This window comes from Hyaena hyaena, unplaced genomic scaffold (genome assembly GCF_003009895.1).
Source record: "Hyaena hyaena isolate Hyena2069 unplaced genomic scaffold, ASM300989v1 scaffold_1380, whole genome shotgun sequence".
Classification (NCBI taxonomy): domain Eukaryota; kingdom Metazoa; phylum Chordata; class Mammalia; order Carnivora; family Hyaenidae; genus Hyaena; species Hyaena hyaena.
This window is the reverse complement of record NW_024082015.1, coordinates 334,501-358,814: the sequence shown is the minus strand read 5'-3', so window position 1 is coordinate 358,814 and position 24,314 is coordinate 334,501. Positions and strand designations below refer to the sequence as shown.

Below are 24,314 nucleotides of genomic sequence, written 5' to 3'. Positions count from 1 at the left end.
AAGTTTCCTCATCTTTATAGTGGTAGCAATATATGCTTAGAGAAAAATGTTTGGGAAACACATATATTTATGTTTCTGTGTGCATTTATATATTTATACATACATAAACATAGCAGTCATACAATAAATAGCATCAGGAGTTGCCACAGATGCAGCTGAGGCTACTATTTCCATTACATTACTCCTACTAATCCTCTCTCTGTAAACTATAGTCTTGTACCTGTCAGTTTCTATCACACTAAACAGAGTTTGTGAAGAGCACTGAACTCTTCCATGTGCTATAAGGAGACTACCTGCACACTCCGGAACTGCTGACCCATTATGATCTGTCATATTTAATTACCACCTCTAGAAGAGTCTGTACTCTATAAACAAACAAACAAGGATGCTGTCTTTTAATTCTTGCTGAGATCTTAGGAATTAGGCCCCAGGCTTTATATTAGATTTATACGCCCTTATTCACCACTTGACTATACGGACTGATTTTTTTTTCAGTATGCCAGCATGAACAAAAATAATTCCAGTCGCTTGCAATTCCAGCAAGACAGTTGTTCAAAAAGCAATGCTATGTATGACAAAAAAGAAACAAAACTCTATTTCTATAGACTTCAAAGAGTCTCAAAAACTACTCTTCATAGTTCCTCTAGCATTGAAGTTTCTATATCCTGGCTCTTGAGTTCAGGAAAGAAATGGAATGGAGAAGCTAGCGTTCGTTTAGTGAATTACTATGTAGATCTGTAACCCTTGACCAGGGACTTTCTATCCTTCCTTTATGAATCAGACTCAGAAATGTATCTCCCAAAATGGCCCTTGTCAGGTACTCATTGGTTATCTCAAGGAATAATCAGGAAGGAAATGACATGCTGGCCACATTCCAGACGTGAAAAAAATTTAGTTGTCCTTTTTGTCCTGTAGTTGATGTTAAAAATAGGAATAAGAATGGTTAAAATGAGGATTAAAGTAGCATTTGTCTTATGTAACCAGTATATATTTACTTTTTGGAAATCATCTCTGCACTAACATAATTGTGGAGACTGAAAGCTATCTTTAGTGACAAATCCCAACTTAGCAGCAAGAGGATAGACATTCAAGAAAAATTCTACTGTTAAAAATTTATATTTATATGAGTACATTTACAATAAATAACTAAATACCTTTGTGATTTATTACAAATAAATGTCATTACAATCAATTAATATAACTTCTACTGAAAATTATAGTTTTATACACATATCTTTTGTCCTACTTCCTTTAGTAGTGACAGGCAAGTTTTGTACAGAGAAGTCTTCCTATCAAGGCCTCAACCCAAAAAATAGTTTTAAGACACCAGAAAATTTCCAAGGCAGTGAGACGTTGTAAGGCCATGATCCTTTAGAGAAAAGAAGTAAACGCTTTTCTCAAGAGATATGGGTTAAATACAGAGTGTTCCCCACTTTGAGATATTTCTTGATTTGAAATTTGCAAGGAGAGGATGAGAAGAATTGGAGCATAAAACAGAATAGATCTGCTGGCAATTTTACAGGACCAGGAGGCAATAGTATGGAACTCTTGGGATCTATGAATGTGAGGATCTGTGTGATAATACCCCCCAGGGTTTTACTAGAGCCCTCCAACAAAGATGTAGGCCCACATCCTAGAAATAAGTTGAACAGAAAATAAACAATCTTCTAAGAGACTGGAACAGAGCTAATTTCCCATTCTTCATATAAATTAAGGTTTGCCTGTTTATTTTTGTTTGTGTTTTTGTTTTGTGAGCAAAAGTAAAAGAAAATCCTCTTTGGAGGAATGTAATATCAAACAGAGGCACAGATTGTCTCTAGAACTTTTCACTCAAAATGTATGGCAATCCGTCAAAATTTCCAGAACTACCAAGGGACAAGGTGTCATGACATAAGCCATAATAAAAATAGATAATAAAAGAGACACACATGATACACAGGTTTGAATTTATCAAAGAACAATTTACACCTGAGTGTAATAAGTTCAAGAATCTAGATAAAAACAGGGACTATTGCAATTGGAAAATATAAAAAAAGTATACAGTGGAAAATTCTAGAACTGAACCATACCACAAATGAAATTAAGAATTGAAAGTTTATTTTGTAACAGGGTAGAAAAATCTCAAGAAAAAGGAGTTAACTAGGACCTGAAAGAGAAGAAGAAAATCCCAACTGTAATAATGAGAGAGAAGAGTGAAAAGTATAGAGAGAGTATAAAAAAGGTCCTAGCATATATATGCACATATATGTTGGAAATGCGAAGAGAGACAATTTGATGGAAATAATATCTGAAGAGATAATTGACGAAAAATTTTCTAAATTATATTAAGCCCTAGCTTAATTATAAATTAGAATATTAGAATAGGATAAATTAGAAATAACCAAAACTTCACCAACAAATGAAAATATAAGTTGTGAAAAAGAAAAAGCAATAAAAACATTAAAGGCAGACAGAGGAAAAACCGTGTTCAAAGAGAAGCTCTAAAACTGGCTCACCGAGAAGCTGCATGGCTCAGTCAGTTGTGCATCAGACTTTGGCTCAGGTCATGATCTTAATGGTTCGTGAATTCAAGTCCCACGTCGGACTCTGTGCTGACAGCTCAGAACCTGGAGCCTGCTTCAGATTCTGTGTCTCCCTCTCTCTGCTCCTCTGCTGTTGGTACTGTCTTTCTTTCCTTCAAAATAAATAAACATAATAAAAAAATAAAACTGGCTCAGCCTTTTCAATAGACAACAAAAGACAGAAAAAATGATAGGGCCATCTTCAAAGGTGTGAAACAAAATAACCACAGATCTAGAATTCTATTTTCAACAAAACTCTCTTCTAGAAATTAGTCGTAGGGGCGCCTGGGTGACTCAGTCGGTTCACCATCTGACTTCGGCTCAGGTCATGATCTCACGGTTCGTAGGTTCAAGCCCCGTGTCGGGCTCTGTGCTGACAGCTAGCTCAGAGCCTGGAGCCTTCTTCAGATTCTGTACCTTCCTCTCTCTCTGACCCTCCCCTGTTGACACTGTCTCTCTCTCTCTCTCTCTCTCTCTCTCTCAAAAATAAATAAAACATTTAAAGAAAATAGAAATTAGTCTTAAACCAGGAAATTTTGATGTAAAAATAAGATAATTGGCAACATAAAAGTGATAAGAAAATACTAAACAATCTGTCATCAAAAGGAAAATAATCCCAGATGGAAGCAAGAATATGAAGAAATGAATGAACAGGGTAAATGTGATAAATAAAGAGTAATTATTCATGACACGTTGAGGGAATGATAATGTATTTTTTGTATAAATACAGGATTATTACATGGTAAAATTGCATAAAGATTGGGAGAATAATAATGAATTAAAACATTTTAAAGTCTTTATATTGACTGAGATTGGTAAAGTAAAATTTTCACTCTAGGAAATCAATAATATATGTTGTAATAGTTGTGGAGCTGGCTGTGTATTTATATATTATATATATATGAAATATATAAATGAAGTATATATGAAATATATATATATTATATATATATAACATTCACATGCTTATGAATTTTATACTTTATGTGTATTAAACTTGAGTAAGAGTTAAATTTAAAAAGTCTACATGCTGTTTTCCTGGGCATCCAACATAAAAGTACAGTGGGATCTCCCAATAAAAATTCATGACATGGGCAATATAGATAAAATCAGCAACAAGGTTGTTCATTGGAGAGGCTTCTAAATTAAAAAGGTAGTGTTTTGTTTCATAATCTTCTATCACTAATTACTAGAAAGACTTGGCATGTTACAGATACATGAAGTAGCAAGTGCTATATGTCTAAAGGAAAGTGGGATGGAGGTTGGAGGTAAGTGGAAGGAAAAGTAAAAAGTTATGAGTTCTGAGGCTAGGCACCAGATAATGGCACCAGATCATGTCATACTTTATAAGAAATGTTTAGAACTTTGTAATTTCTCCAAAAACCTTTAGAAATACTAAAGATATATATAATGTATATGTATATACATATACATATATATACATATACATGTATATGTATATATATAATTTTTATTTGAGTATAACAATGAACATATTTTAAAGTTGATCTTATCAGTAACATAATTTAAAGGTTAGCTGGCCAGATCAGACTGTCAAAGATAGTTTAGATACTATGGGAAGACAAAGTACTCAGTGTACCAAGGTAGAAATCCAAGCAAGAAATAGACTAAGTCAGTAGTAGATGAAGCAATGTGGGATGTGGTAGAGAATTGAGGACTATTGAAATTTAGATGACAGATGACTGGATTTACTGGTTAAATGTGGGAAGACAAAGCGTGGGAAAAATGAGATCAGATACATATAAATTTTCTTTTTGTGGCCTGAATGATGTTGTGATTCATTGAGACAGAAAATACAAGAGGAGGAAAAGCAATGATTCAGAAACAGAACATTTTCCTTCCTTCCTTAACAAACTAGTAATCCCAGTTTGGTGTCTTACATTTTTTTCTGAAATGTTGTTCTGATATTTATTACACTGATCCAATAGAGCCAATCAATTTAGATCTGGAAGGGACTTGTAATATATTGCTTTACAGAACTCTCCACGAATGAAGGAGAGAGCCTCTTAGGAGAATTGAGTGCTGGAAACTAAGTACACTAATTTCACAGCTGATGACTTGAATAATCTAACCAGGTTCTGTATGACAGCTTCTTGTTTAACATTTCAAGGGGATCCAATAACTAAAATAAATTTTCTAGACACAAGCCGTCAATCTTTCAGTTTTGCTTGGCTCTGATCTGAGGAGGGAATCTGAGACCCAGAAACACAGGATTGAAAATGATGCATGAAATAAAATTTTCAAAATATATTGAAAAGTGAAAAGGATGACAAAATTGGATGTGTTTCCTAGTTACCAATTTGTCTCCCTTTCTAAAGAATCACACTGTGATAGAGGTCTTTCAGTGTTTCTTCCAGTTGAACTTATACTGTTCACCCTAAACCATACTCACACCCACCCAAGATAAAAGCAATTTGATTGTTCCAACTCTATTTGAAAAAAAAAAGGAGTTCCATCTTAACTAATTCTTAATTTTCTTGGTGCTCCTTGATGCACATGTTCCATGTATATCTGACCACAGGAGACTCTAATGGAGTGAATGGCTGTGAAGGAAGTGTGAGGTCAATTGAGGGGACCAGTGCATCATGATGGAGAGAGTATGGAATTCAGCATCAGGCACATCTGGGTTCATATCTACACTCTGGATCTTTGTGGCTGTATAATGATTATCATATATCAACCTTAGCATCTGCATGTGTAAAATGGAACTAACATTCAACAACTCTCAGAATTAACGGGTTGTCAAAGGTAAATACATGCCCTAAATTTAATGATATTAAAATGAAAATAATCTAATCAGAACATTTATAAAATGGTCAACACAAATGCTATGTCAATGTTTTGAAAATCATATTATTTATCAAAATGTTAATACCATTAAGTACTTAATTCACACCTTTTTACAAATTTACATAGCATAAATTCATTAGTTTAGAACCTTACGCTAAATGCCATATTTGAAATAATTATAGTACAAAAATTTTCATTAAAAAATAATTATCTAGGATTAAAACATAAGTGAGTTTTTATGTGCACATTGTTTAGAAGTATTGAATACATAAAAATTACTTGAAAATTGAAGAGTTATAATCAAGCCCCTTTTGCTAATCTCTTTTAAATATGCTATCTATACTATACGCCTCTGTAGAAAACTGATTTGAATTTGTATATATTTATCTATGTGTGCTCATGCCTATATGTAGGGGAAAGAATTCTTTTTCCCCCAAAATATGTATGCATTTTCCATTTCCACTTGAAAAATACAAAAATTTGAGAACATAATAGTAATATACCTTACGTTGGGAGTGTTTCATGCTGCTGTAGTTAATTGGTTTTGAAAATTGTCATTTTGATGCCATCATTGTCTGTATTTTAGGATTGCTACCCAATAAATAGATATTAAAGAAATTATAATAGGAGAAAAGAATTAGTTACAAACTAGTACAATCATAAGAAAACCTGGAAACTGGATGTATATAAATCCCCAGAATCAAATGGAATTTCCCTAAGAGTTTTAAAAGAACTGAAGGGTGAAATTGTGCAATTGTTAGCCAAAATGAATTACCTATTGGACCAAAGACTGCAGTGTCAGAGTACATAAAGCCTGCCAATGTGACTGACAGACATCTAGAAGACAATCTGCAAACACAGTTGTTAAGATTTGATTTTTTAGTGCCTAAGCTGGTGGAAGATATAAAAAAATGGATCATAGGTTATTTTACATTTTGAAAAACGACTTGAATTCTATAAGCAAAAATAAACGTTACTAAAATTGTATTTTACTTAATTTATTTTTGAAGACAGTAGGTTTGGGACATCTGGGTGGCTTAGTTGGTTAAGCTTCTGACTCTTGATTTTGGCTCAGGTCATGACCTCAAGGATGTGGGATTGAGCCCTGCATAGGGCTCTGTTCTGGGCATGGAGTCTGTGTAAAATTTTCTCTCCCCCTCTCTCTCTCAAAACAAAAAAAAACCAAAAAACAAAAAAAAAAAGGAGACTGAGTAGCTTTATTCATGATCCTATACCTACTTAATAAAATAGGTGACATCAAGATCAAGGACAGAGGTCTTCTGAATGAACTCATGGCGTTTACCATTAGCACAGACTTTTCTTGGAACTCATGTACCTTTTCCTAGACACATCTTTTAAAAAATAAAGCATTTTTGGTTTGGTTTTGCTGATACTTCTTTTATTATTTTTTTCTTAATTTTATAATTTTAGTATATTAAGTATACACAATATTTGTGGAGAGCATGACATAATGTATACAGTTGTTGAATTACTATGTTGTGTACATGAAACTAAAAGTCTACTGTAAATTTATTTATCTAGGATTTTAAGAAGTTTTTTTGACATGTTCTTTTGCCAAAAATAATGAAACACTTCTATTTAAGTATTCAAAGAGGATTTAATTAATTAATTAATTTTTTATCATGTGCAATTCTTAGAGACAGGAATGAAAGGAGTTCATATGTCTCGATGTCAAAGTGTCAGTAATGCTTCACTGCAAACCATGTTTTCTTATCTATATTTTAAACATTAACAGAAAAATAGATTAAAAGTAGTAAAATCCAACATATAAAATAATTTATATTTGGAGGTTAGATTTTCCATTTAAAGTCTTAAAAATCATTTTCAAATGAATTACCCCCCCAACTCCCACACACAGTGCAGAATACTAGAACTAAAAGCTCACAATGAAATAATTAGTTATTAGGTAAATAAGACTACAGCAGGTAGCAAACAATGCTGTCATTATCCAAAGTGCTACTGAAGGCAAAAATATAAATGAAAACCAGTGAAATTAATTCATGAGTTAGCCAATTTTTACACAAAGGTGAGGATGCTTGAAAATTGTTAAACCTTGTAAATTTCCTGGGTGAAATGGATTATTGATTGAAAACAGGATACCATTATCTAATGTATTTATTTGGTTTTCATTAGGTCATAATTTTTTTAGGGGGGAGGCTGATGGAAGGTCTCACCTTGATGTTGATGGGTCCTGACTGAACCGGGTGTGGTTGCTAAAGGGTGGGGTGGCTGTGGCAATTTCTTAAAATATGACAACCTCCTCCACTGACTCTTCCTTTCACAGTTTCTCTGTAGCACGCCGTACTGTTTGATAGCATTTTACCTGCAGTAGAACCTCTTTCCAAATTGAAGTCAGTCTTTTCAAATACTGTTTCTGCTTGATCAACTAAAGTCTGTGTCATATTCTTAATCCTTCGTTGTCTGTTCCCACAATCTTCACAAACATCTTCACCAGGAGTAGATTCCATGAAGCACAGAAACTTAATGGACACAAAACTTAAGCACAAAAACTTCTTGGTCATCCCTAAGAAGCAACTTCTCATCTGTTCAACTTTCATCATGCATTCTCAGCAATTCAGTTAATGTCTTCAGACTCCAGTTCTAGTTATCTTGCTGTTTCCATCACATCTGCAGTTATGTCCTCTACTGATGTTTTGAATCCCTCAAAGCCAATCATAAGGGTGGAAAAACTTATATTTCAAGACAGCATGAGAGGGGTAGGGGCAGAGATGGAGGGAGAGAGAATTCCAAGCAGGCTCGACATGGTCAGCATGGAGCCCAACATGGGGATGGAGCTCACAAACCATGACATCATGACCTGAGCCAAGATCAAGAGTCAGATGCTTAACTGACTAAGCCACCCAAGAGTTGGAAAAAATTCCAAGCTCATGTTAATGTTGATATATTTACCTTTTCTCCTGAATCACGAATGTTCTTAATGGCATCTAGAACGGTAACTCATTTCAGAAGGGTTTCAAATTACTTTGCCCTGATCACTTTCTATGGTAACCAAAGATAGACCTACAAAATGTATTTCTTAAATAATAAAACTTGAAAGTCAAAGTGACTCCTGGATCCATGGGCTGCAGAGTGGATGCTGTGTTAGCAGGCATGAAAACAACATAGTTCCCATTGTCCATCCCCGTCAGAGCTCTTAAGTTACATGGTACATTGCCAATGAGCAGTCATATTTCAATGGAATCTTTTTTCTGAATAGTAGTTCTCAGCAGTGGGCTTCAAATATTTAGTAAGCCATGTTCTAAACAGATGTGCTGTCATCCAGGCTTTGTTGTCCCATTTATAGAGTACAGTGAGACTAGAGTTAGCATAAATCTTCGGAGTTCTAGAATTTTCAGAATGGTCACTGAGTATTGGTTTCTTTTTCTTTCTTTTTCTTTTTCTTTTTTTTATTTCTAGGAGCGAGAGCGTGAGCAGGGGAGGGTCAGAGAGAGAAGGAGATACAGACTCTGAAATAGGCTCCAGGCTCTGAGCTGGCAGTCAGCACAGAGCCCGACGCGGGGCTCGAACCCACGAACCGCGAGATCATGACCTAAGCGAAAGTCGGACGCTTAACTGACTAAGCCACCCAGGCGCCCCCACTGAGTATTGGTTTCAACTTCGTCACCAGCTGATTTGGGCCCTAACAAGAGAGTCAGCCTCCCCTTTGCAGTTTGATGTCGACATTGAATTCTCTTCTCTAGCTACAAAAGTCCTGGATGGCATCTTTATTATTTTTAAATTTTTAGAATAAAAGCCTGTTTGTTTATGTTGAAAATCCCTTGTTTAGAGTGGCTACCGTTGTTAATTATCTGTGCTAGATTTCCTGGATAACTCGCTGCAGCTTCTACAGTACCACTTGTGGCTACAGCTTTCACTTTTATGTTATAGAGGTAGCTTCTTTCCTTAACCCTCATGGACCAACCTCTCCTAACTTCAGGTTTTTTTTCTGCAGGTTCCCCACATGCCTCAGCCTCCATAGGACTTAAGAGAGTTAGGGCTTTGTTCTGCATTAGGCTTTGGTTTGAGATAATGTTGTGGCTGGTTTGATCTTCTCTCCAGACCACTAAAACCGTATCGGCAACAAGGCTCCTTTCCTTTTTCATTATTTGCATATTCACTCTTGTAGCACTTTTAATGTCCTTCAAGAACTTTTTCTTTGCATTCATAACTTGGATATCTTTTGGTATGAGAGGCCTAGAGTTTGGTCTATCTCGGCTTTTGGCATGGCTTCCTCACTAAGTTTAATCTTTTCTAGCTTTTGATTGAAAGTGAGAGATGTGACTCTTCTTATCACTTGAGCATGTAGAGGCAATAGTGGGTTCTTATTTGGCCTAATTTCAATATTGCATCTCTTGGAGTAGGGAGGTCTGAGGAAAAAGAGAGAGATGGGGCAGGGCTGGGAAGTGGAGCAGTCAGAACATACACATTTAACAATTAATATACCAGTTTATATGATTGTAATTTGTAGTACCCCAAACCAATTACAATCACAACATCAAAGGTCACTGATAACAGATCACCCTAACAAATGTAATAATAATGGAAAAGTTTGAAGTATTCTGAGAATTACCAAAATGTAACTCAGAGATACAAAATGAGCAAATTTGGTTGAAGAATGGTGCCAATAGTCTTGCTTGATGCAGATTTGCCAGAAACCTTCAATTTGTAAAAAATGCAATATTTGTGAAGTGCAATAAAACAAGGCATCCATGCATTGTGGAAAGGGAAATCAGTCTCAATGTTTGGCATAATACTAAGTATTTAAATAATAGTATGTTTAATAGTAGTTGAATGTGTTAGTCACTGAAGATTGAAAAGAAATAAATAGCCTGGGTTCTCAAGAGTCACTCAGTTAGACATTAAATGGGGCAGATGTCCATGTATATATACTTCTTTCCTTTTATTCATGGCTTCAGTAATGACCAGGGCCTGCAAATACTAATGTGAAGAAAAGCCCCCAATTCCCTTTTACCTTGTGTTGCCTGGAAGAGAAGAGTGTTCTGAGGCACTAGCAATCTGGCTCCACCAAAGGGACAGTCTTGGGTCTGATTCTGTCTAAGGCTCAACCTATTCTTGACCCTATACATAGATTTCTCTTTAATCTCAAGGGAAAACACAAGCAAAGAGGGGAGACATGAATTTTGCCGATATAAATGATAGAATGGCATGTAAGAGCTGTCCTCTCTTCTGAACAGAATTTTCTCATAGAATCAAGTAAGGAGATGGGAGAATGCACATACAGAATGAATTTTGGATAAACCTGAGATGGCTACCAGTCATGAAATGTAGCCAGACAGAAAAAAATGGCTTTGCCAGGAGATACTATAGAAAATGATAAGAAAAGAAAATGGAGAGAGAAGCTGATTCATTTCTATGATATTTTTTGAGAGAAGCTAAATTTCAGCAAGTTGTTTTGTTTTCAAAACATCTGCCTGATTTTGTTCTCCTGTGATTCTTACAGTCATTTCGGTAGTTAGCAATGCTTCTGGATTGTGTAATATGGAACTGATTATTTGTCACAGTAGGAGTGGGTACATTTAAATTTCTTCCTGGCTGTGGAGAAAAAAATGTGTTGCTTTATGACAGTACAAAGAGGGGTCAAAGAGATCCAGATATTAGAGAGAATCATTTCCAAACACATAGCGCTTGCTATTTCTTAAATAGCAGGGTGACATTTATTTTAATGCTATTTAAATGCATCTAGATTCTATTACACTGTTCTGCATGCATGTATTCATGAGAAAGTCTACATTCTGTGCATAATGTATGGAATTTTGAGCTAATCATGTTCCATTTTTACATAGTTATTAAATATAAAAATGTGTTTTCGTTAATCAGCTGGCATTTAATTAATGTAAAATATCCATTTGATTAAATCTCAATTAGATGTCTATTCAAAACAGTGACATTTCGTGTGTTATTGGACAACCTCACTGCCCACACAGATGGCATGCAATAAAAACATTAGCCAAATATTTTACCATGACTGGTTGAACAAACTAAAGCACATCCATCTTAATAAAATATATTATAGACCAGGCCTCTGCAATACATCCGACAATGAAATTATTACCATAACAGATTGGTGTTCATTCTAACATATGCTGCCAATCGAACATATTTTGCAATTGTGTGTGTAAACAAGCAGATGTGTAGTGTTCTGACTTTGATCTTGAGCACATTTTACTTAGTATTAAGTAATAAACACCAAAATGGATGGGTTATGGAATTAGGACTTTGATCATATCTGATGACCACTTTGGTCATCAGAATAGGATCTTATAGCATCAGAAGAATGCTATTAGAATTATTAAAATGAGCTATTGATCATAATATGGATATTCAATAGAAAGATGATATCTTTACTTTTTTCTTCATTGTTAGACATTTGGACAAAAATATATCCAAAAAGGAACATAATAATATTTATTAATAATTAGAGCAAACATTACTTATTAGAATATATCAGATATTACTCTAAGAGTTTTACCTAGATTATGTAAATGCTTCAGGAACACCTGGGTGGCTCAGTCTGTTGAGCATGGGGCTCTTGGTTTCCGCTCAGGTCGTGATCTCAGGGTTTCATGAGTTTGAGCCCCACCTCGGGCTCTGTGTTGTCAGCTTGGGATTTTCTCTCCCTCTCTCTCTGCCCCTTCTCCACTTGCGCTGTCTCTGTCTCTCTCAAATAAATAAATAACCTTTAAAAATATATAAATACTTCAAAGGGTCTAAAAAATATTAATGTTACACCTATATTTTACTAATAGAAAAAAAGTCAGTGTAAAGATATGAGTTAATCTCCCTCAGTGTTCATCTAAAGTTAGTTGATCATGCGGGTGGGATTCAGATCCAGTGTTCTGACTTTAAAACCCATAAATTTAAACAATATGCTGTTTTCTCTTCAAATACTTTCACTCAAAGTCATAACATCAGTATTATCCACTGGATTTTGGTGCCACAGGGGACTACTTTATAAGACCATTAAGTAAATGGATAATTCTGGTTGATTTCTATAATCCAGATACCTAACATAGTGCTTAAAAGTAGACATTCAGTATGCTTAAATGGTCAAATGATTAAACAAATGATCTACTGATTGCCGAGTAGCTGATATATATGGTGATGTATACAATGATGTATGTTTTTGGTAAGCACTGACTTTTTTTCTATTTCATGTTTTTAAATTAAGATTTTTTTTAGAGCACTTTAAGGTTTATAGCAAAATTGAAGAGACAGCACAGAGACTTCCCATATACACTTTGAATCCACATATGCATCGCCTTCCTCACTATCACCATCCCCCACCAGACCACATTTATTACGTTGATGTACCTATGCTGACATATCATAATCACGCAAAGTCCATCGTTCACATTTATGATTCACTTTAGATGTTGTAAACATTGATTCTTTAAGGCATATTTGTTGGTCATATGCTAAAACCAATGTGTTGATTAGTTGGGTTGAGACTTATGGTTAGAAGACTTCTCAGAATCACACATATAAAGATGTATACACCTACACAAATATTCATGTACATATATATGTATATATACATATAGAAGAAAACATTTGCTTAGAGGCATTTTACACATTGCTGCAATGATCAAAAAGCTAAATTATACTGTCTACTTTTTGCAAAGTACTCCTGTTTCTTTGGTGAAAGGAAAAACTCTGCTTTAGAATATAATCTGAGCCTGAGTGCACTTTGGTGAATGAGTGAAGGCAGTAATTGCTGACTTATCACCTTCTTCATGACAGGAATCTCTTTGAACCATTAGCTGGCATGACAGTATTTGTTTCTCATTTTTTCTCTAATGATGCAGCTTGATTTACCTTCTTTAGATACTAAGGATGAGTTGGTTAACATTCATGTAATCATATCATTGTTTTGACAAGGAAAAATTACACTGTACACTGGGAGATCATATACTAATTAATACCCCATGCATTGTTTTTAAATGCTCAAAATTATCACAAACCTTAAAATGGATTTCCATTTTAGTTCCACATTTTTAAAGTTTATTTATTTATTTTGAAAGAGAGGAAGAGGGAGGGACAGGGAGAGAGAGAGAAGGAGAGAATCCCAAGCAGGATCTGTGCTCTCAACTCAGATTCTGAAGTGGGGCTCTAACTCATGAAGCATGAGATCATGACTTGAGCTGAAATCGAGTCACATGCTTAATTGAGCCACACAGATGCCCCTCCACATTTTTTAAAAAATTAGTGGAAATATCAGGCACAATGAGTCTGTTTTCAAAGCAATGCAATGGCTATGTAGTCCACCGAAACACATTATTCACCATAGCATTTCTCTAAAAAATGATTTTGAAAAGTTACAATTTTCTTGATTCCTTGTTTATCAGTCAGTGAGTTGTTAAGTTGAATGGTTCCTTCATAAGGAGAAGCATTTATTTGGTAGGTGCTAGTTTTTCTGATTCATTTTCCTCCATTCCTCTCTATTAATTCATTTTCCACATCACCTCTAGATTGACTTGGTTTATTAAATGTCTCTAAGTAATTCTCCATCTTTCAAAACACTTATCACTTTTTTGGTATCAGAATTAAATTATTTCTCAAGGATTCTCTTTCCCACCACTCTTCTTCCTGACTACTGATCTCTTGCTGTAATATTCTTCCCTATTTAAGATTTGTGTCTGAGGGGCGCCTGGGTGGCTCAGTTGGTTAAGCGTCTGACTTCGGCTCAGGTCATGATCTCGAGGTTTGTGGCTTCAACACCGCGACGAGCTCTGTGCTGACAGCTAGCTCAGAGCCTGGAGCCTGTCTTTAGATTCTCTCTCTCTCTCTCTCTCTCTTTCTCTCTCTCTGTGACCCTCCCCTACTCATGCTGTCTCTCTCTCTCTCAGAAATAAATTTAAAAATTTTTTTAAATAAAAAAAGATTTGTGTCTGAGACAAGAAGGTCAGTTCAATGGGCCTCACAGTCATGTGTGACTTGAAGGTTCACAGGGGATAATGTAAGATTTGGAGTAGCATCCCAAAATAAAATCAAGAGTATATTTTTGTATTTCTGAAACAAAGACACAAGGCTATATGCAGGAAAATATTTGTGTTCAGAAACAGATGACAGTTAAGTTGGAGGGAGGGCAAGCAGAATAAGCAGTGAATTCCATGCCTTGGAAATGTAAGAATATAGGAACGAGGGCAAGGTGTGATTCCTTTGAAAAATTTGAGTCATTCATCTAACAGATAAATCATAGGATATCTTTTTATATGGTGTCCATGCACTGGATTTCAAATGGGTTAATATAACTATTTAAACTTTGGGTTGGAGTGAGCCATGCAAGGGTGTAGCACATTTAAAAATTCTTTAAGAATGGAATGTGAATTCACCATCATGCTAGAATTGAACTGCCATCTGTGGTAACATGAGGGAAAAACACCTATGTGGAGCTTCTAGTTCTTTCTTATTTTCATATTCACTGTCAATATGAGATTGTCACAACAGGGAATTTTAAAATCTGAGCTCAGAAGAATACAGTGAAATATAAAACTAATGTACTTGAGGGTAACTATAAATCCTGAAATTGGGATTGATTGTATAAGATACTTGGAATGGACCGAAGTGTCATCGTCCAATTGTGGAATGGTCTACTTAGCAAATGACTAATTGACAAAAGTTCTGATAACAGGTTTGGGTCCCCAGAAAGGGACTTTTAGAGTTTTATAAACTTAGAGTTGCTGGCTGTCAGAAAGTTTTACCATCCTTTAACAATTAAGGAAAAAGTCATGACTGTCAGGATCATAATTTCCATAAAGGTGATTTGAAACTTATGAAGGGACTTTCATAGGAAAGTTGATCATTGGGAGGAGTATAGGATAGGAGAAGAAGACATATCACTTAAGGACTTTGTTCAAAATCTTAATAGTGTCTTCTATCTGGATTTTGCTTTGGAAGAAGAAAATATTGGAAACAAGGTTTAGAGGGACTTGAAAAAGACTACTAATTGAGAAAAATGTCCAAGAATACAAGAATACTACAAAATTTACATTGATCTTTTAAATAGTATGTTTTTAATTATTTAAAAAATGTCTTTGTTCATGTTTAAAAACTCTAAATAGACATATTGAATTTATATTCAATAATTTGTAAATTACTGTAATTTCTAATAAAATCAATAATTCCCTTGAAGCTTTCTCCTTAGAAAATGAGATGATCTGTGAGATAATTTGTTACTTCTGTACCAAATTAAACTTTCATTAAATTAGTTTTTTCATTAAACTTTCTTAAATTACTTGGCTAGCTCCACCGATACATGTTCAATAGAAACTATGTCAGATACTGACTTTTTTCCGATTTTAAAAGAAAATTTCTAATATTCTTCATTAAGGGTAATAATTGTTATAGGTTTTTGTAGCTACTCTTTAGCAAATTAAGAATGTGAACTTCTAATACTATATTTAGAATTTTTCATTTGCTTATTTTCAAGAATGAACTGTAAAATTATCGAATGTCTTTTCTAAATCTATTAAAATAATGTTTTTCCACTTAAGCTTGCCATATTAATTAGTTACAAATCTTTTTAATGGTTTTGTTGTTTTTTGAAAGTAATCATAAGACTGAGTGGGCTAATATTTGTTAAAAGTTTTCCATTTATTGTCATTAGTGAGATTAGTTTATAATTTTGCTTGCTTTTGTAATCAAGATTATTGTGGCCTAGAAATAGCTGAGATAGAGTTTTTGTTTTTCTTTCTTATTTAAAAGAGTTTGTATAAGACAAAATTATCTCTCCTTTGATATATTGGCAAAATTCACCTTCAAACCCACCTGAGTTTATGTTCTTAACTGTTTTCCAATTCATCAATATCTCTGTAATTATTGTATCTAATTTTTTTAATTACATTTTTCTAGCAATTTATTCTAGGTTTTAAAATTTATCAGCACAAAGATTTTTGTACTAATGTCCTAACTTGGTTTATTTGTGTCTTCAGTCATTCAGTAATAACACAAGATATTGGATTTAGTCTTTAAGAAAACAACCTATATATGTAGTTTGATGATCTCTATTGTAACATGTCTTTTATCCATTACTTTCTGCTCCATTGTTTACTTTTTTCCTGCTCAACATGATATTTAACAGCTCTTTAAGCATGTAATGGTCAAATGTTTTCTTATTTCTTTCTATACTCAGCTACTTGATTATTAGGATTTTTCTTTTCTAATACAAGAATGGAAAGTATAATTTCTTCTCAAAATATCTCTTACTCAGAATTTGTACTTCTGATGTATAATATTTTAATTTTTATTCAGCTCAAATATTTAACCTATTAGCTATTTAATCATTATTATTTTCATTTCTAGAACTATGGTTAACTTTTTTTTGTTGCCTTCCAAAACTATGGTTAACTTTTTGTTTTTGCCGTTCAATCATTGATATTAAATTTAATGTCATTGTAGTCACAGAACAGTGTATGACACATGTTTTTAAAATTTTGTTGAGATTTCTCTTATGGTTCTTTTTGTTTGGTTGTTGTTTTTTGTAGTTTCAAGTTTTATTTAAATTCCAGTTACTTAACATACAGTGTAATATCAATTTCAAGAGTAGAACTCAGTGATTCATCACTTACATACAAAACTCAGTGTTCATCATAAGTGCGCTCCCTAATACTCATCACCTATTTAGTCCATTCCCCTGCCCATCTGTTCCATATGCTTTTGAATAAATTGATATTATCTAATTTTTGAATGCAAGGCTTTATAAATGCTCATTAAATGAAGTTATCATTTATTTCATAAATTCAATGTTGTAGTTGTTATACTGGCCTAATGAATCATGCTTTTTTAATCATTTTATATGCATAATATGATTCATGATAAATTTAAAGAAATAAGAGAAAGCACAGGTAAGATTCAATGTTGCATATTTTTGAAGAATACATTGTTAAAAGACTTTAACAATTAGAATGGATGTAAATGGGAAGACTAGATATTAACAGTGAAAACACTTTAACTACAAAAAGTAAATAAAGTAGGAATGGTACCTCACCCAAACTCTTAAATTATGATAAACTGAGGGGTAAGGTTATCTCTCAGAACTGTGTGACTCAAGAGATGAGGAGAGAGAGACAGACAGAGTGAGAGAGAGGATTATTTTCAGAGAGAATGATTTAAGTCTGTGACCCTTTAGCAAAGTTAAATGCTTGAGGAAATTCTTGAACATTCTGAGCATTTGCTTAAAAAGTGGAAAAGAAAATTGAAGTGCTAAACCAAACAAAAATGATAATGTAAGAAAATATTTTATTTAGAAATTAGAAAAAGCAATCAGCCAAAAATAAAAGGAAAGTAGGAAATTACTTTGTTTAAAATTTTGGAAAGCAAAGCACACGCCACTCCTCCTCGCCCAAAGAAAGGTAATGTAGAAAATTACTTTACAGTAAATTCACTTTCTGGTCTTTTAACTAATTACCTGTGCAGTCAGTTATCAATTTATAGATAAATATTTTCATTAACATAAACAAAACATTGAAATTATGTAATATGCATACATCTAAGAGGAAGATAGTAATTTTTACTACCATCAGAAATTATCAGTTATTTGTGATATAGTTAAGTCTAGCTTTCTCATTATAAAAATAATACATGCTCATTTTATAAAAAGATTAACAGACACATACAGATAACTTGAAACAGTGAAAAGGATTTTTAATTCCCAGGGCAAAGATAATCACCATTGGTGCATGTATAGTTACAGATTATTTTTGCATGTCTATGAGGAGGCAGGTCATGTCTTTCCATGTCAATGAATATTAAAGCCCAAAAAATTTTATATTGGGTAGAATGTATCCCACAGTAAAGTGATTTATTTAATTTGGTCATTTCTGTTGTCTTTAAACATCATATGATTATTGTTACCATCCTTTTTTTTTGTGGGGAGATTCATTTTCAGAAACGATATCACTGGAATGAAGGAAATGAATACTCTTAAGCATTTTTAAAACAATTTGCTAAGGTTGGACTAAATCTGTGCTCTTATCAACACTGGATTTTTTTTCTTGAAGTTGAAAGTATACGAATTATATGTAAATACATGGATAGATGTGGTAGATTTGTTTTTTATTATTTCACAATTACCTATTTGAATGCAAATTTTGTTATTGAATAAAATGTCTTTATATTGAAATTTAATAAATTATTAGTCATAGATGACAAAAATAGCTATCTCTCTGAAATATGTTTTGCATGTATTTGATTAACAAGTATGTGTGTATGTGTTTTTTTGAATCTATGAAACAGTTCTTGTATGATTTTTTTCTTTGGTGATTTTTATTTTTTTATAAATGTAAAATTATTTGTTTCCTTATGTAAATGAATTACAGCCTACTGAATGATGGTTAAAATAAAGAAATATAGTGTCAACAAGATCATTGAAAATGCTGCATACTTTTCAGCTTTCGAATTAAGGCAAATCAAATAACATTTCATTTAATTTAAGGAAAAAATCTGGCTTTTTTATGAATTTTATTATAAGATGGGGTAAACTTTAGAATTTTATTAAAATTTCAAAATGTTTTTATTAGTGTATTATTAGAATTCAAACATAAAAATAACTATAAACTAGGTTTTAGGTATCACATTTGATAGATTGTTATTAATCATATTGTCTGTGATATTACATTTGAAATTCATAGAAAATGTCCCGTTTATACTGGAAATTAGTAATATTGTATTTCATATTTCTGATTTCAAATCCTTTAAATTTCTGAGGATAGAGATTAAGAGACTTGTTTGAACTACAGTTTGGTGCTTGCTCTATTTAATCTTGGAACAACAATTTTATCTTCATGATATTACTAAGTAATTTCATTAGTCTTGATATTCTCTATTCCTTGGGGCAATCATCACTTCTGAATTACCCCAGGTGGAAATCAGCTGACATACCTCCTGTTATATTTCATCATAGCCCCTGTTTTTGTTTGTTTCTTTGTTTATCCTTAAAAAATTTTTTTAATGTTTATTTGAGAGAGAGACAGAGAGACAGAAAGCACATGAGTGGGGGAGGGGCAGAGAGAGAGGAAGACAAAATCCAAAGCAGGCTCCAGACTCTAAGTTGTCAGCACAGAGCCTTACCTGGAGCTTGAACTCATGAACCATGAGATCATGACCTGAGCCAAAGTCAGACACCCAATAGACTGAGCCATCCAGGCACCCCTCTTTGTTTATCTTTTATAGGAATTATCACTATTAATCACTGCTTTCTATATTCTATATATTCTATATATAATATATTCTATATTCTATATATGTATATATATATAATTTTAGAGAGAGAATGAAAGGGCACAAGCAGGGGAGAGGGACAGAGGGAGAATCTTAAGCAGGCTTCATGCCCAACATGGGGCATGAACCTATGACCCTGGGATCATGACCTGAGCCGAAATCAAGAGTCAAAAAAAATGCTCAACTGACTGAGCCACCCAGGCACTTTTATCTCTAAGAAAGATAAACAAAGAAACAAAAATAGGTGAATAAGTCACTAAACTCTCTGAAGCCAAAGGCATATCTATTTTATTCACTCTAGAGTTTAGTATGAACAACATGCTCCTGTTGTTTGGACTTAGAAACAATTAGAAATCTTGACTTTTCTTTGGATCTGAAGCAAAAAGAATGCAAAAAGCAGAATTCCACAGAGAAGCCAGGGAAGATTATCTGGCTTGCAAATCACAACCTGTATCAGGAGAATCCAGAGAGAAAGAGCAGCTTTTGGTGACCCAAAGTTACAATGAACATCAGTGACCAGGACCTAAAGAAAAAGATCTATGAAAGAAGACAAAGTTTCCTGTTCAGAAAAGAAGACACAAGGCACTGGAAGAGCTTAAGACTTAGGAAGAAAAGCCCAAATCCTCTCTGACCTTTGAGACTGCCACCAGCCAACCTGCTTCCCCAAGACTTCCTGCAGGCCTGGTGCCAACAGCTAAAGCTGAGGCACCAAAGGCCAGAAATTAGATGCATATAAGTGACTCTGTGACTATGCTTACCCTGCTCAAAAGAACATTCCTGACACCACAAAGGAGGCCAAGATTCTCACACAGTCACAAAGAAGCTCAAAGATTTACAAGGGAGAAACATTTCTGGAAAGGTCTAAAAAAGGCCATTTTCTGATGGAACCTACTCTGCCGAAGTAGCTGCTCCCCCTGAGGATGGGGTGCTTGCTTCATTGGGTCTGATGCTCTCCTGGAGGGAATAAATACAGCTGTTGTGAAAACTTCAGCCTCAGAAGCAGTTTGTCTCCTGGTCCAGAAAGGCAGCCTGGGCTGGGAAGATGGAGACGGTGGATGCCTGTGGTGTCAGGTGGTTTGTGATCCATGGGGGAAGTCTGCCTGCGGACACAGAGGGATGCATTTGCCTGCAGTTTCACCGCAGGACAAGACTGGGTGCCTGAAACACAGGTGTGGGGTGGAAAACCACAGGCACGTCGCAGGAAGGGTGCATATTTCTACTGCTTAAAGATGTATTGGATTTTATGTATTTATATATTTACTTATTTAGTTTTTAGAGTTTATTTATTTTGAGAGAGAGAGAGGGAGAGAGGAAGAGACAGAGAATCTCAAGCAAGCTCCGCACTGCCAGTACAGAGCCCAATGTGGGGGTTGAACCATGAGATCATGACCTGAGCTGAAGTCAAGAGCTAGACGCTTAACCGACTGAGCTACCCAGGTGCCTCCATAATGTTTGGGTTTTAAATGTGTATATAAAATCAACTGTTGTATATAGGAGACCGTGTGCATTGTGAGCAAATTATTGTTAATATTCTTAATTCAGGATTAAACCAAAAATCATGATTGTCTTTGGCACAATTCTTTTTTTAAAACCACTTGAATGAGGTATGATTGACATTAAAAAAGCTTTATGTTTAATTTATATAATTTGATGAGTTTGATTCATTTTAAATTTTTTGTACTTCCTGAATTTATAGGCCTGTGACAGAAAAGATGTATTTTTCACTTGTGTTTTTATGGCAGTGTCCAACGTTGTTTTATTGTTATGGATTTTTGAGCTATGAGATTTTTCCCCCTCCAAAATATACTGGAAACAGTAGTAGAGGTGGAAAGTTTGTAACCATCATGATATGGAGAGATTTGTGTAAGAATCCTCAATAAATTTTAAGAACTAGAGAGTACTTGTTGATGAGCAAGTTACTTCCATGATCTTACAGTGTCTCCTCACTGACTACTCATTAATAGTCAGAATCATTCAGTGTAAATAAATAATATGCACATTAAAAAAAAGAGACTACTAGAATCATGCTTACCTTTATTAATGTCATTTCAAATTTCTGCAAAAACACAACAAGAAGCAAAGCTTTCTTTCAAAAATAGTACTGGAATATTCTATCGATCTGATAACTGGAACAAAGACCCTAGTGTTTTTGTAGGGAAAAACAAACAAACAAACAAACACATTCTTCAAAGTTTATTTTAATTACATCTAATATCATCAGCTATATAGGTGATTGCCCAAGAAGGAATCAGCCGATTATTTTTGCCTAAATGTTTTCAAAGTAATTATTTTAAATTGTGAAAGTGGAAAAAAAGGAGGGAAGGCAAATTCCTTTGCCTATCTACCAATGTTGGCACTGCTGAAAGCAGTTGGAGAAGGTGTAGTATACTTTCAAAACCCTGGGATATGGTACTCACATTAAAAGGTATAAATGTGGCAATAAAATGTATCTTCAAGATCTCTCTGACTGCTTTCATGCTTTCATCTTTATAGCTCTTTTGCCCTTGCAATATTTTTTTCTTAATGCTTATATTGGAGTTATTGTTTAAAGATTTTCTGCTTTAAAATTAATACCTATAATACACTGTGAAAAAAATTAGATATTATCTTGTGTATTCATTAATTTAGATACCATTTCATATATCATCAGTATTGCAAATAACTACTAAGATTTTAGTTTTTTCAATGATGAGATTTAAATAATATTTTTCTTAATAAATGCTAATTATACATGTTTTCTTTAGTAATTACAAAACACGGATGTACTGTAATATTTCATTTAGTATTGCTATTTTATAATTTATTTAATATTAATATATACATAATTAAAATTTTAAATATATGAAAGTATGATTGAAGCAGCCTTTTTTCTTTTTCCTTTCTCTCTTGCCTTCTATTTGCCCTTCACTGGCATCAAGTAATTCATGTTAATAATCTAGTATGTACCATAATGTGTTTTTCTACTTGCTCATATAATCCTATTAAGCATTTTATAAATGAAGTGGATTTGGGGTACTTGACAAAAATGAATGAACTCTGTGAGTTGTTTTACATTTTGTTTCTCTCACTCAAAACATATCAGGCCTTGTAAAACTCAATTATTTTTCATGTAGTCTCTCACTATCTTCCAAAGATTGTTTTACTAATATTGCTGTTACTGTTGTGCATCATGTGAGACATGGACTCAACCCCTCTCCACCCCCCACTCCCAGATGAGTGGTCAGTTATACCACCACTACTTATTGAGTCAGGTCTGGCTGATGACTGGAAATGAAGGGATTCCATCGACAGGCTGCGATGTCTCCATGAAGGCACCAGGAGGAAATCATACTGCTCCCCAGTCTTCTCAGACATTCCCAGCCGTTCTTGAATTCTTGGTGGCCCATGAGACCACACTTACTCATGTTGAGCAGAACCAACTTTGCCCACAAAGGGTGACAGTTTTATAGACCAAGATCTTTCCCAAAACCCCAGCATTTTGACTTCACCTCAAGTTTCACGAAACATGGAATGTTTTCTAATTAATTATTTGCTAACACATAGGGAAGAAAATGCTATAGTATTTTTTCCTACTGGGATTTCTGTAGAGTCCTTATTATCAACCAATAGTCAGCAGTCAGGCCCAATAGTTTCTGTGCCCTAGAGACGAATACAGCTTAAGGAGGGAAAGGAGTGAGAAAAACTCAGGTTTACCAATGTCTCAAGGATTCTCACCCATATTGCACTAATTAGGAAGAGAAAATATGAGACAGAAAAAATTAAGTTATAATCAAATAATATTTAAAAAATAATGGGATTTTACTTAAAGTCAGGATGTGTGACTTTTGCCTTTTTGGGGCTTGTGTAAGTAAGGTGGTTGCATTTCAAAGTATACATATGTATATGTGTACACACAAACATAATTCTATAATATTAATAATATAGATAATAATCTATATAGAATTATGTATACATATAATATACACACTAGTGCACATCTTATTTTGGTTGCAATGATTACCATGCCCCTTATAGCCATCAGTCCCAGTGTCCTGATGGAATGTAACAAAAAACCCTGTACTTGTGTCTGAAAATTATTGCACCATAAAGAGTTGTATGTTCTCTAGAAAGAAAGCTTCCTTTATTGATTCTTTCAGATGTTTTCTACTGCAAGTTATCGGCAACATTTTTATTGGGCATCTGCATCAAAATTCATGTGCAACTAGTCTGCCTAGTGAAGCATTGTATTCTTTACTTTATATTCAAGACAGTTGAATGATTCTACTTAGTTTGAGTGGCACTCTGCTACACATATATTACAGCGCCAGAAGAAGTCGGAGGAATCAGTGAAGCTCACCGTACATTACATGCATGGTGCACACCAGATGTCCCTCCTTACATTGTTATGGTTTCAGAAGCTACACTGACATTGTGATTAAGTTCAGAAATTTGATTCTGCTTACTTTGCCATCCTTAAAATAGATGACTCTGAAGGTTGTTGCTTTAACAAATCGAATTTGCACACAGAGAGAGTTCTTTCACAAACATAAATAATTATGTTATTCCATTTATTCGTAGGAAGTAATGAAACAGTCAATTCAGAACTAAGAAAACATACCAACCAAGAGCATGAAGAAACTCCAAAAATTCTGTCCCTGAGTTTTCTCCCCTGCAGCATTCTAATAAAAAATAACCACATCCCTA

The 24,314-nt window shown here is 34.1% G+C and overlaps 1 pseudogene; it reads left to right on the top strand.

Annotated features, from left to right (window-relative positions):
• Positions 1–18,882: 18,882 nt before the first annotated feature.
• On the top strand, positions 18,883–23,080 carry LOC120225377 (annotated as a pseudogene).
• Positions 23,081–24,314: the final 1,234 nt, after the last annotated feature.